Source organism: Microtus oregoni, unplaced genomic scaffold, assembly GCF_018167655.1.
Source record: "Microtus oregoni isolate MIOR12 unplaced genomic scaffold, Mior012 000028F_ref0000031, whole genome shotgun sequence".
NCBI lineage: Eukaryota > Metazoa > Chordata > Mammalia > Rodentia > Cricetidae > Microtus > Microtus oregoni.
Window position 1 is genome coordinate 20,322,855 of NW_024543087.1, and position 14,678 is coordinate 20,337,532.

At 42.6% G+C, this 14,678-nt stretch overlaps 1 protein-coding gene across 4 annotated transcripts in view; it reads left to right on the forward strand.

Annotated features, from left to right (window-relative positions):
* Tmem108 (transmembrane protein 108) overlaps positions 1-14,678 on the forward strand; it is a 290,333-nt gene that overhangs the window by 143,874 nt on the left and 131,781 nt on the right. The window lies entirely within an intron of this gene.

Consider the following 14,678-nt stretch of genomic DNA (forward strand, 5'->3'; position numbering starts at 1 on the left):
ACACAACACTGGCATTGGGTAGGTGACAGAAACAGCAGTGTAGTCCCATTTGCTCATAGCCCAGGAAGAAGGTCTGCACCCAGGGAGGGCCTCAAGAATTACAATTGAAAGCAGTTGAACAGCTTCCAGAGGCAGTGTTCCTAATGCCAAGAGGACAGGATGCCCCTGGCTCCCTGTGATGCCTGAGGAAATAATCCCACGGGTGGTAGAGGAACTGTGTCTGCTCCTGTTAGGAAGCAGGCTGCTTGATTGTCAGGTCTTGTCCTTGGAGAGAAAGGAAGGGAGCTGTGGTTAGGCCCCGTAGATGTCCAAGCAGTGCATAGTATTAAACCTGTATGGCAGGCAGTCTTCTCCTGTTTGAGTAGAGACCAAAATGTATCTTGTTTTTCTTTGAATTGAAGATAAATGGCTCTCCTCTCATCATCATTTTGCAATATAGTTTTTTTTTTTTTTTGTCTTTCAGTTTTCCTGCCTTGTGTAGCAACCCCAGGAACCTCGAGGCATAACCTACCCCCGGGGTCAGTTTTTGGTATAGTGCCTCCTCAAAGGGAAAGTAGAAAAACAGATTGGAGAAATGCTAAATGAATGGATGAGCATCATGCTAAATGAATGGATGAGCTCAGGCAAGGCAAGTCCTGAGCTCTTTGCTGCCTTGGCTCCTTGGTTTCGTGCCCCTGGCCGAATGCCCATCGGTCATCCTCCAGCCAGCTGTGCTGTCCACAGGTTCATCATCACCTGGTCCCCAGAGAAAAGATAAAGTCTCTCCTGGAGTTTCAGACTCATTTCCCTCTGTCTAGCGGCACAGCCACAGCCTGAGTGTGTTGAGAGTGAAGTGAATTAAAACTCGGAGCTTGCTTCCCGGCTAAACTAGTGCTGGGTTAAGTGGTCAGTAGCCACCTGTAGTTTTAGCTACTGTCTTGGACAGTACAACTTTTGAAATATTTCTATGATCTCAGACATTTCTATGGGGCAGCCCCCAGCATCAATCTGACTACAATCAGTCATCCATGCCTGTATTCAGACAGGTACCAAATACCTACTCTGTACTGGTATTCCGACCACTAGATACCCCCAGCAGGAGGGAGAGACAAAAAAATTGCCTTCCTGGTACTTACATTTTTATTTACAAAGCCTACTATGTCTAGATATGAGTGCATGTCACTGGATTAACAAGGGACAGCTGTGGCAAGCAGATGACTTGATTTTTAACTTCCTGGCTCACGCCCAGTATGACTTCTTTGGGTAGAATTCAGTTGTGATTGTTGTTTTGTCCAGCTTATAGATCCTGTGTTAGGCACTGACCTGCAAGGCAGAAATGGGTAACATGTTTGATTTCCCTTTCTGTGTTGACTGTCACTGTTAGTCTTTTTTGGTTCTAGGGGGAAGATTTATTTGAAAGTAGTTTTCTTGGATTTAACTATTTGAATCAATTCCAGTAAGCCTGCATTTAGAATGTTAGTCCGACCCTGGGAGATGGCTCAGTCGGTGAAGGCATCTGCCACCAAGCCTGAAGACCTTAGGTTGTTTTACCTACCCACAAACCCTATGCCGATAAATTCTCCTTTACACTTGGAATTTCTCAGAGAGCAGTAGCATCCCTAGCCTGAGAAGGTGAGCCATGGAGACAGGTGACATTTCTATATTAGCCACTGGAAAGCAGACACACTCTGCTAGATGCTTCCAATAAGACCCATGAATGCCTGTACTACCCAGCTTCTGTGTGGTGTGGTTGGCATGGACCTTGGAGGTTGATCTGTCTATTCCAACTACCTCTTTCCTCATCATCTGGAAATGTAAATGGTTTTTCAAAGGTCACAATTGTGTGATAAAACTCTGCCATGCTATAGTATTGAGGCAGAGAAATGAATGAATAAAGCAGGGGGAAGGGGTCTTTGCTTTAACTCACTGTGCATTTTGAAGGGCTTGAAGCTTATTTCTGGGCCACTACTCTGAATTTCTGATTATGGCTTGATATAGAACCTAATGACATGTATTTCTAGTAAACTTCTTGGTGCCTCTATAGGTGTGAGGACCGTATCTTAAGAACCACTGGTATAAGCCACACAGTTACATTATTGTGATGGTAATAGATGAAGGAGAGAGAACTGGTCTACCATTAGCAGTCTGAGAGTCTGATGTTCCAGCCCAGGTATCCATATCAATCCAGATCTAAACTAGGGTTTGGCACCACCTAGTGGCAGACATGCTGTTTCATCGTGGCTGGGAACAGTTATGAGTCTTGTAGCTGCCTTAGACTCTTGGATCTCTTGGTTCACAAACGCTCATCTTGTTACATTGGTCTGGGAAGACTGAATTTTGAGGCCCAGCAGCCGTCTGTTTAACTGCCTGTTACTTCTGCATTTGCCTTGACCTCTTCTGCCTGCCTCCCGCCCTTCCCCCGCAGGTAAGAGCAGCTCTGTGTCAGAAACTGCAGGGGCAAATGTACTGTAACCCACACTGCACTGCGGTGGGATTTCTCAGCCAGCAGTGGTGACACTTGTGTAACGTACTCGTCTTCGCGCACTACCTCATGGTCATGCCTCCGGGTGTTTACATCCTTCCACAGCCACCTGTCAGAAATCTGTTTCAACTCCCCCGGCTTAACTTACATTCCTCCATCTCTAAGGCTCCTATCCTGCCTCTCTGATGAGGACAGCTTTTCATCCTCCAAAGGGTGAGACACACTTGCATAACTGTGCTCCGGGTCTCACAATAGCTCTTCAGCGTGTGTTACGCCTGTTCTACAGGTAGGGGTTCCAAGGCTCCAGAAGGGTGACATGTTTTCTAATTTGTTGTGATTACCAATAATAATTAGCAATACTAATTGTCTAACACAGTTAGCAGAGGATAGATAACCAGGAAGGGGGTTCTTTGTTTAAATACAGGGGCCTATGTATGCTATGCAAATTCCCTGTGACTATGCTTCTTCATTCCCCTCCTTCCCAGCCCTGTTTTGTCTTCATGTTGAGACAGGGTCTCACTTTGTCAATCAGGTAGATGGATGTGGAGTTTACCAACCCAGGCCAGCCTCGAACTTACAACCCTCCTATCTCTGGTGTGCTGTGATTGATTATAAGCGTGAGCCACCATGTGCGGCTGTCTAATGACTTTTGGTAAGATATTCTCTCCCCCAGTTAAACTGTCAGTTCTTTGAGAGCCAAGGGGACTCTCACTTGCTCTTGTTCACGCCTCCAGGTCCTGCTCCAAACACAACACTGTTATATTACAGCTCTCGGGGTTTTCTGAGACTGACCTCCTGACTACCTTCCACACACTGTCACCCTCCGCCCTCCACCAACTTCTCTCCTCGCAGTTATCCGTGAGCCACGGCAAGGAAGAGGCTCCCATGAGTGCAGCCTCTGATGCTCTTCCCAGCTGGCCTCAGCTCGCCTCAGCTGGCTTCCCCCATGGTGCAGGCTGTGGGAAGAAAAGCGCTTACTCCATCTTCACAGCAACTGATTTGGGTGGCTTCTGTTCCTTGCCAGGCTCTCATCTGTGTGGCTCCCCACATGCTCTCTCTTCCTTCTCTGAGCCTCTCTGCTCGCTCCCTCTTAGTCATCATCACTTCGCTGTTCCAAACACCTGGTGAGGCACAGCGCAGGAACATTGTGAGGTTAATCAAAGTCAGAGGAGGGCGAGAAATCACGCAGTACACAGCTCACAGGGCTCCAAATGGGGACTGCGGGAGAGACAGCGGATCTAAATATTTAAGAAACAGTGACGCGCTCCTTCTCTGTGTTGAATGTGACTTGCAAATGTGGCTTCATTTGTCATCCCACCTCCTCTCATAAAACTGCCACTTGCAGGAGAGCGAAATGAAAGAGTGCATCTGGCCTCGCTGTGCCTGAGCGCTGTTTGAAGCTGAGGCAGGAATCCTTCGTCATCAGCGCAGTGACACAGGGGTCCCTGGGGAGGTCCCCTTGGTATTTAGGGGAGCCCAATTTCCTGTGTTCTAAGGTTCAGATCTCATTTTTAAACCTGGCTAATCCCAAGAGCCTTTTCAAATTGCCCTATCCCAGAACCCAGGGATTAGAATTCCTGAGGGAAGGATTAGGAATCTATTTTTAAAATAGATCCTGGGGCTGGGGAGGTAACTCAGGCAATAAAGTACAGCTTGTGCATGGAATGAGGACCTGAATCGGGTCCCCTAAGCCCATGTGAGACAGTTGGGCATGATGGAATGTGCTAATAATCCCAGCACCAGGGAGACAAAGGACCCTGGAATTCATTGGCTGGCCAGCCTGGTCTACATGTCAAGTTCCAGGCCAGTGAGATAGCCTTGTCTCCCCAAACAAAGTTGACCAATCCAGAAGAATGATAACACAAGGCTGATCTCTGCCTCCAACACACACACACACACACACACACACACACACACACACACACACACATGACAGAGAGAGACAGACAGAGAAAGAGAGAGAGAGAGAGAGTGTGTGTGTGTGTGTGTGTGTGTGTGTGTGTGATGGACACATTGGGAAACCATCTTGAAGGTCAACTAGTTTGGGAAACCTTTAGTCTAAATACCTCTGAATGTTTTGTTCTAACTCAGTCACTTGAGCCAGGTAGGATCACCAACATCTTCATTTCAAGCTACTTAAGGTCTTCACAGTTAAGATCAAAGTTACTGCCTTCTGGAGCAAGGCACTGAAATGAGACTTATCAGAAATACTTGACATGTCTTGACTCTGAACTTGGTGGTGAGATTAGATGTAATTCTCAGTGCAGGTCTAACCTGAGCTAACTCTATGCTCTGCAGGTAAAGGAAGTGTATTCTACATGATTGGCCCACACCACTATTGCCCACAATGATGTTGTTTTTGCTCATAATTTTGAGTCTAGCTGTACATTCCATAAACTACATCTCCTGTGGAATGACTTGATATAAATTATGTGTTCTGAAATATTAAACCAGAACCACAAATTAAAACCATGCTATCTGGAGAATTAAAGAAGCTATTCTGGGCATTCAAGTGGATTTAGGGAGCCTAAGGGAAGAGTCCAGAAGGGTTTGAAGTTATTGCTCACAAAGTTGACCGAGGACTGTGATCTTAGGGATGATTTTACATACTAAAATTTACTGCCTCTTTTGGCCCATAGACTTCCATATTCTTTCCATATATAAATGGTCTGTTGAAGGTTTTGTCTTGCCACCCTTTGGCTGTGAAAATGTCAGTGTGCCTTTCTGGGACAAATGCCTACTGCCAGAGGAAGCATACGCATTTGTAGGTCTCCAAATTTAATTTCTGGAGGTATTTTTCAGGTTCCATAAAGGAAAAAGAAAAATGAGCACATTTACTATGGCTAAGAAATAATCTTTCCTAAGCACTGCAATCTAAATGACAGCCCACTCTGGTAGTAGTTGGCAGCTTTACAGTATTACTTAATTCACTGACCTCAATATCCCGTCTTTAATATCAAAACCGTAAAAAGAGGAAGCTATGTGATATGCATTCTTGGCCTCACACAAGCACCATCCTGTCTCCTAAAATGAGACAAATGGTCCTAACACACTTGCATGCCAGAAGAGGGGAGTCTGTATCGTTCTAGAAAACTTCACATGTTGGCATTGTGTGTGTGTGTGTGTGTATGCACAGCAGAGGGTGCATATTCATGTGTGTGCAAATGTACATGTAAGTACATATGCGTGATCATGAGTGTGGAGGCCAGAAGGTCAGTTACTGTCCTCACATGTGACTCTGCCTCCTGGTGCTGGGTTATCAGGTGCATTTCACTGCTCCCCCTACCATATGTGGGCACTAAGGATCCTACTTCGGGTCCTCACTCTCGTAGACAAGCGCTACAGCACCCAAGCTGTCTCCTCAGCCCACTGTGGTCCTCTTTTTCACTGTTGCTGTCCTTACTGACTGCCTGTGAGGAGCCCAGGGCACATGCTTCCCTGTTTCCAACAGAGCTTGAAGTACTTGCTTCCCTTTTATAGACTTTTCCATAGCAAGAGAAGACTGGTTTGGTGCTCAGCATCTTGGTGGATCTGACAGCTGCTTCTTTTAGACGGGGAGAGGAGGGAAGGGACTCGATTGAAGTTCTCTTCCCTTAAGAGTGAGTGCCCAGCCCAGGGTGACTGAAGGAAATGCCCCCATCTCCCTCCTGTGGCCTGACCCCAGACAGTATTCCTCAGTTTACTAGGACACGGGGGGGGGGGGGGGGGGGGAGCCACTGTGGTGTCTGCAGCAGGAGAGCCTATATAAGCCCCAGGGGCTGTCTTCATTTGGCTAGTAGACTGGGCCCAAGTGAATTTAACTGCCAGCATTGCTCAGAAGGTAGACCTTTATCTTAATGTCTGAACTTCAACTTCTCTTTAAAATTTAGAGTTTTTTTAAATGTTGCATTTAAGAAGAAAGTTCTGTCTTGCTGTTAAGCCTTGGCTGGCACCATCCTTACCTCCCTGTCTACCATGAGATCTCTGTTACTTATAAGCTCCTGGAAGGGACAGAGTAGCAGCCAGTGTGATTGTGCTCATACGACTAACTGTGGGTTTGGAGGAATATAGAATGTTTCTTATATAAAAGTACAAAATATTGAACATAGGAGATCTACATGTTTCAAGAAAAAAAAAACCAATGCCTGTTTTTTTATGGAAGTAAAGGATTCCCTGGGCTTATTATGTGAAGCAGCTAGCTAAAAGGAATTTAACTCTAAATACCATTATAAGTCACCCTCAGCCCTGTGGGCACATGCATTCATTCATAACTTATGCTCAGTCTGAGAAACCTTCATCGCTACCTTCCTGGAGTAATTCGTTGCTCATGCTAAGGCTCTCAGGCAGCCTGCAGAATCTCCTGTTCTGTTTCCCTAGCTCCCTTCATCCTCACATAACTGAAAGCAGCCTTGTTTCTTTGTTATCTCATTACTTCACGAGGAAGAGAAAGAGCCAACACATGCGGTGCAGTCAGGACTTCCTTTGTTTCCTGAGTCCTCTGCCTTAGGTGTCAGACCCATTTAAAGATGAGAAAATTGTAGCCCAGCTAAGTAAGTCTCTCAAGGTCATCCGGCAATGCCAGTTAAGTGACAGCTCTTCCTCCCTTAGTGTCTCCAAGTCAGTCTTGCTTCTGGTGCTTTGTGTGGATTACTATGTAATGCAATGACCTTAACTTTTGTCACAGTTGAGATGGCATGTCCATAGCAAGAATCTCTTCATGTCTGTTCACTGCTTGGGATACTATTGATTATTAAAAGGATGTCTGTATAAATTACCTTTGACTATTTGTGATGAAAATACCTGGCAGAAACAACTCAGGGGAGGAATTACTTTAGCTTAGGGCAGTGGCTCTCAACCTTCCTAATGCTGAAATCTTTTAATACAGTTAGTTCCTCATTGTAAAGGAAGTTTCTCATTGTAATGGAAATTTCTGTCCCACCCAGTCCCACAGCCATTCAGTCCCAAAGAAACACACAAGGGCTTATATTAATTATAAACTCTTTAGCCTCTTAGCTCAGGCTTATTGTTAACTAGCTCTGACAACTTAAATTAACCCATAAATCTTGTCTGTGTTTAGCCACATGGCTTGGTACCTTTTATTAGTAAGGCATTCTCATCTTGCTTCCTCTGTATCTGGCTAGTGACTGTGTCTCTGCCTTTCCTCCTCCCAGAATTCTTTTAGTCTGGTTGCCCCACCTATACTTACTGTCTGGCTACTAGCCAATCCGTGTCTAGTTAAACCAATACGAGTGACAAATCTTCACAGTGTACAAAAGCATTATCACATATCACACAGCACCTCATGTTGTGGTGATCCCCAACTATAAAATTATTTTTGTTTCTAATTCCTAACTGTAATGTTGCTTTATGAATCATAAGGTGCTCTCTGATGGTCTTTGTGGGGTTGTGACTCACGGGTTGAGAACTGCTGTCCTAGGGATTCGGCTAATTCCAGACGGGAAAGGGAGGTAGACTGACTCTCACCGTGGCTGTGGTAATGAGAAGCAGAAGCGGTTCACACTGAAGTGGACCAGAACATAAAGAGAGTGGCTGAAGTTAAGAACCAGGCTGTAACTTTCCAGGGCCCACCACCAGTGATTTACTTCAGCCAGCTAGACCAAGCCTCCTAAAAGCTGCAGCAATAGCCTTGGCGTACAGCACCACCAACTGGTGACCAAACATATAAACCCCAAGTCTGGCCACCATCACACCATCTAATGGATTTTTTCTTAGTGACAGAAATTGTTTGTGTTGTTGGAAAAAATACATATACACATATATATACATGTATATATATGTGTATATATATATACACACACACACACACACTTCTGTTTATACAGGCAGAAATAAATGCACTAGCTATCCTTCAAAGCTCATTTATAAGCAGCTAGCTGCAAGAGAGCACTGTCCTCTTCCATTTTAGGGTGAAATAAGCCCCCTCTTTCTCCACATAATTTTGGTCACTTTCTGAGGAGGCTGCTGGTGACATCTGACCTGGTCAGTCACACCTGGAATTCTACTGTGTGGTAACAGTTGACAGATCACATTGAGCCCTTCCCAAACCACAGTGAGCAGGCCCTGGAGTAATGACTTTGTATGTGTTGTGTAAATCTCCGCAGCGAGCATATCTGAAACTGAGTTTACCCTTTGTATGAAGAAGAAATCCGTCATTTGCCCATGTCCTCTTCTGAGGACAGAGAGATAGGCCCTTTTCTGGCTCCTCGGGCCCAAGTTGTAGGTCCCTTCTGTCCACTCTCCCCACCCATAAGGAACTAGGTTCAAAGGAAGGTTTATCTGTGTGCCAATTCTCCCTTCATTATCTTCTCTGAGAGCCCTCCTAGCCATGTCTATTACCAACTCCATCAGGCCTGCCTTCTCCTACATGGCCCTTGCTCTTATTTAGCCCCAATTCCCTACTGGCCCAGTCATTATCATTCCTTGTTTTGGAAAATATTTTGAAGCTCAACTGAAATACAGTCCGTTGTCATCACTCACAACAATTATATTCTATAAAAATGACCATGAACATTGAATTAGTGACTACGGAATCATTTCTCTTAAGGGAAATACAGCAAGCAGTTCCCAGTAGCCTCTCCCATTCTTTTGCCTTATGATTATTACACAGCCTTGTTTTATGAGCATTTCTGTTTAAAGACATCTTATTTCATACATACTATCGATTCATTAATATTAAACTCAGAGTCAACAGCCCTATAGCATGAGCCTGAACAGAGCTTGAATGGTGTCGGCCCCCAGCCCTACCCCCCAGAGCTTAGGAACACGAGAAGGAATGTCAGCACTGTTCTTGGGAGCCTTTCTAATAGGAAAGTCAGCAAAATACACAGTACAAGGTAGTACATGGAAAGGACACGTGTGTGGTATGAGAGCAGAAACAAGGCTGACACTTTCCAGTCCATCTACACTGCATAAGTTGACTAAACTATCTGCAAGTCACAATGCCCGCATGGTGGATGGAAGCTTTTGGGTGGCTCTTTCAGCTGGAATTCTTTGCTTGGTGTCTGTTCTCTAGTTGTCAGCACTGTTTCTAAGGAGAAAGGGTACTCTTGCTCATCTGATGGGAAAACAAGTAATTGCAACTTTCCTAAATTCTTTGGTCGGTTCTACTTTTGGTGAATTCTGATCAAATCCAGCCTCTGTCATCTGACTTCTTCTCCACTCATCAGAATCTTTTATAATCATTGTTCTACACTCAGATCACCTCTCTTGGCTATCAGATCTGAGAGCACATGTGGTGTTCTCCTGGGTCTAACTCACCTCATTTAGCACGGCAGTCTCTAGTTTTGTCGATTTGGTGGCAAATAACAGGATTTCATTTTCCGTTATGATTAATACTTCATTGTTCCTGTAAGAGAAATGTAGTGTATTTTCCCTATTTATTTGTTTTGATGAGTACCTAGGATGTTTCTGCATCTTAAGTGTTGTGTATACTGCCACAGTAAATATGGGTGTGCAAGTATGTCTTTATATTCTGATTTCATATAACTAGCAGCATCACTTAGTAGGTCTATTTTATATTCTGATTTTATATAACTAGCTGAATCATATAGTAGGTTTATTTTGGTTTTTTTCAGAAACCATCATATCATTTTCTCTAACTGTGCTTATTAATTTGCATTCCTACCAGAAGTGTTAGTTCCTTCTTTCCCATGCCCTCACCAGCATTTGTTACTTATTTTTTTTAATATATTATCCATTCTAATTGTACTGAGACAGAATCTCATTGTAGTTGTGATTTGTATTTTCCTAATGGCTAATGATACTGATGCTTTTCATATATTTTTTGGGCCATTCTTATTTTTTTCCTTGATGTGGGAAGTCCTTCTGTATATGTGTTGCTTTCATTGGTTAATGAATAAAGCTTTTTTAGCCAGTGGCTTGGCAGAATAGGTGGGAAAACTAAACTGAATGCTAGGAGAAAGAAGGCAGAGTCAGAGAAAAGTCATGTAGCTGCCTGCAGGAGACAGATGCCTCTGCCAGAGCTCACCTGAATCTTGCCAGTAAGCCACAGCCGTGTGGTGGTACACAGATTAATAGAAGTGGGTTAATTTAAGATATAAAAGCTAGCTAACAATATGCTTAAGCTATTGGCCAAACAGCATTGCAAATAATATATTTTCTGTGTGATTATTTCAAGTCAGGGTGGTCAGGAAACAAACTAGTGGCCTCCCCAAACAAGAAGGATCTATTCTGATCTAGTCATCTGCCCGTTTATAATTGTATCACTCTGTCAGGTGACTCTTTCTCCCTTCTATAGACTGCCTCCCTTGCTATGTTGAGTTTTGATTGCTGTGTGGAGCTTTCTAATGTAATGTTACTCCATTCTGTTTGCTTTTCTTTTCTGTGCTTGTAGGATGCTATGTAGAAAACCATTGTCTCTAAAGAGTGTCTTGCAATATTTCCCATCTCATTTAAGTGTTTGCAGGGTTTGGGATTTTACGTTCAGGTTGCTGCTATATTTTAAGTTATGTTTATAAGTGATGAGATAAAGGGATGTAGTTTTCAATCCTGTGCATATGCTTATCCAGTTTCTTCAGTGTTACTGTTCTTTCTCTAGCATATATCTGATGCTTTTGTCAAGGACTAGTTGACTGTAGAAATGTGGACTTAGCTCTGGGTTCTCTGTTCTGTTTCATTGGTCCATGTGTCTCTGTTTGTTCCAGCACCATGCTGTTTTATTTACTATGGCTCTATAATAGACACTAAAGTATTATAATGTCTTCTATTTATTTACTTATTGGCAATTGAACCTCACCCTTCTGGCCCATTCTCCAGGGACCAGCCTCTTCTATGGCTGTCAGAGGTCTACTTACTGCCCGAGCCAGGAGGTGAATGGTTCTAGTGTTTACTTATTCCAAGGTGTTAAACCTATAGTCTGAAGCTCTAGACTTCCTGACTTTATCTACAGGGACTGTCCCAGAACCAGAATAGTCAAAGTAGATTATTTTTCTTTTACTATGAATGTTTTACTGTTAAAGCCCTCTTATTTCTTAGGCATTCACTCCAGAAACTAATCATTATCCTTAAAGATTTTAAATTACTCCCCAAGGAACCATACTGATATAGTTAATATTTCCTACTGCATGGTTGAAAAGTATCTTCAAGGACTGGTGAGAAGCTCAGATGGAAAAGATACTTGCCACCTTTTTTTTCTGATGACCTGAGTTCCATTTCTCTGGATCCACATAGTCCTGTCACCCCCATACATGTCACATGTGGTACATGCTTGTACCACAAGCAGTCCCTGCCGTGCACATACATATAAAATCAATTAAATATGGTTTAATAAAACAGCTACTGATAGAATCTAACTATGACTCCCCATGTATTCAAAGTAACACAAGTGATCCAAGAGACTCAACTTGGAAGCTATCCTTAGAACAGCAAGTAACTTCAGATCAGTCACAAAAAGAATATACAAAAATCAATCATTCCCATGTCAAAGTAATTAGAGAATAAAATGGTAACAGGAAATCTATCACAGTGGCAAAAGATACATGTAAAATGCCTACAAATTTACTTGATAAGACAACAGGATGTAAATGAAGAAAAAGCATTGTGAAATTCCATCAAAGGACTTAAATCAAGATGAATTTTGAATAAATAGTATACAAGATGATGTCTACTGTTGGGATAGCCCTGGGAAACTCAGCTGGTCACAAAATTCTGAGATTTGCTGACTCAATTGTTTCTATGTTCGCTCACTAATTGCTTTATTCCTTATATTGGGAAGCATCGCTTGCTTCTTCAAAAACCACTAAGCATTTCTAGAGATGACTAAGAGGTTTATGTTCTCCTTGATCAAAGTTAACCACAATTATTTTCTGATCTCCTGTTACTTGATCATCTATACATTCATTTGCCCCCTGTTTACTGGAGATTTACTGATTGTTTACCATGCCCTAAGTACTCTTATAGATGTCCACTACCCATTGCTTATGGCTGCTGGCAGCGGGGTGGCCCTTGGCTCAGAATGTGATCTTTTGTCTCAACTGTCCCTGTGAAGTCCTAGTAGCAATGGGCTATTTTATGAAGGTGTGTCCTAAGGTTTCAAGGATGCTCTTCATGGATGAGCACTGTGGGAAAAGGAATGCAGAGTGAGCCTGTTAGTAAAGATAGTGCAAAACAAGAAACAGAGGACAGCTAAAGTTCACGGGCATCCCCTGAGGGCCATTTCTCATCCCGTCCTTTATCTTTTAGCCTCACCTGCCAGCATGTTTTGGAATTGCCTCTTCCTGTTTTTTTTAACCACCTCCTGTTTTATCACATCAGCCTCTGCCATTGCTGAGCCTCCTCTATAACCCATCTTTCCAACACTAATACTTAGAGGCTCAAGTATCTTTATTTAATTTTAACTAAAGGCAATTAAATGATCTCTGTCTCTCTTTCTTCCTCTTATGGGTGTATTATCTTTATTTGCCTAACTGAGGACATCACTAAGTTGTTGTCGTCCTGAAAAGATAACGTCTCACCCTTTGGAAGACATTCTGATATCCACAGTGGCACATTTTAAAATATTTTCCTTTTCCTTTACTGCATTGGAATTTTGAAGATAAAGTCTTTTCTAAGCAAATAAATCTCCCACTATAATCCCTATAAAGTTAATACATTGAAATCATCTAAACACCAATAAGACAAATATCAAAAACAATGATAATAGAAAAGTAACTATACTAATGGTTTAATATAAACACCACTCCAATGGTAGAATGAGAAAACAGAAATTGAAAGTATCACAAAGTCTAGAAACTCATCTAAGAATAGAAAGGCATTGAGAAAATAAAGAATGCAATATAAAATACTATATAAATATAAATACAAGAGAAAAATACAGAGAAATATTTTGTAACAAGAGACCAACAAAGGTCTTTCTAACCATGGGGAAATGAGTGGCATTCTTAATAAATTTGTTTTTTAAATGTGTTATGTCCCACACACGAGTAAAGCTCAAAAGCACTATGCTAAGTAAAAAGTGCCCGGTACAGATGTCATGTATTGTGTGATCGGTTATATTTATGTGAACCTAGAATAGGCAACTCTAAAGGGCCACCAGTAGATTAGTGGTCATCAGTGAAGCAGACAAGTGTTTAACAATGAGTAGTGGATACAGTAATGAAATGTTCTGGGATAGGTAGTGACAATGTGCGAGCAGCTTTTTTAAAAAATTATTGCTTGAGAATTTCATATTTGCATATAATGTGGTTTTGTCAGCTCCATCCCCAAACTCCTTCTGCTGTAACCCCTGCCATGTCCCTCCTACCACTTTTTCCTCCCCCGGGGAGTATATGCTTTCTTTAACCCATTTACTTCACTTAGTACCGCCAGTATCTACACATGTGTAAGGTCATCCGCTGGAGCATGGACGACCTATCAGGTTGAATCCCTGAAGAAACTGGCTGTCCTTTCCCCAGGAGTCATCAGGGGACTCTGTGAGCCCTTCCCCATAGTGCTACTGTTTGGGTTGGCTTGATCTTGTACAGGTCTTGTGAGTGCAGTCACTGCCACTGTGGGTGCTTGGGTACAACAGCATTGCATTCATTACACCTTGAAAACACTGTTTTGGGTCAGTCTCCCATTATCTCTGCTTCTTATGATCTCTCTGCCCTCCTCTTCCGCAGTGATCCCTGAGCCTTGAGGGGAGAGGGTGTGATACAGATTTCCCATTTAGGACCGAGCACTCCACGATCTTTTATTCTCTGCACATCGATCGGTCACGTGTCTCTGTATCAGTCACCACCTGCTGCCCATGGAAGCTGTCTGATGAGGGTTCACCAGCTAGTCACTTACATTAAAGGCAGGATTTTATGATATATCAATTACGTCTCAATTTTTAAAAGATATTAAGGCAAGCTAGTTCCACTTGGGGTGTTATAAGAAAATGAAAACCCAGTATGCTGGTAAAGAATGTCAAAGATTATAAATTCTAACTTTTTAAGATTAAATGACTGTTAAGCATATAAAGTACAAATTAAAGCGATAAGATGTAGTATTTACCTGGAGGCACGAAAGGAAATTGTACATTTCCATTCTTGGGTAGAATGTAGTCTAAATGGTTATTCTATGATACTGGTTCTCAAGAGAAAATTTATGGTTTCTCCAAAGCCTTTTATTGTTTCCGCATTTTCATTTCTAGGAACTTCTCCTAAATAAATATTTGCTACCTAAATGGCAGGTAGTAAATTTCGTTGGCACAGCAGCACGCATCTGCTGCTAGGAG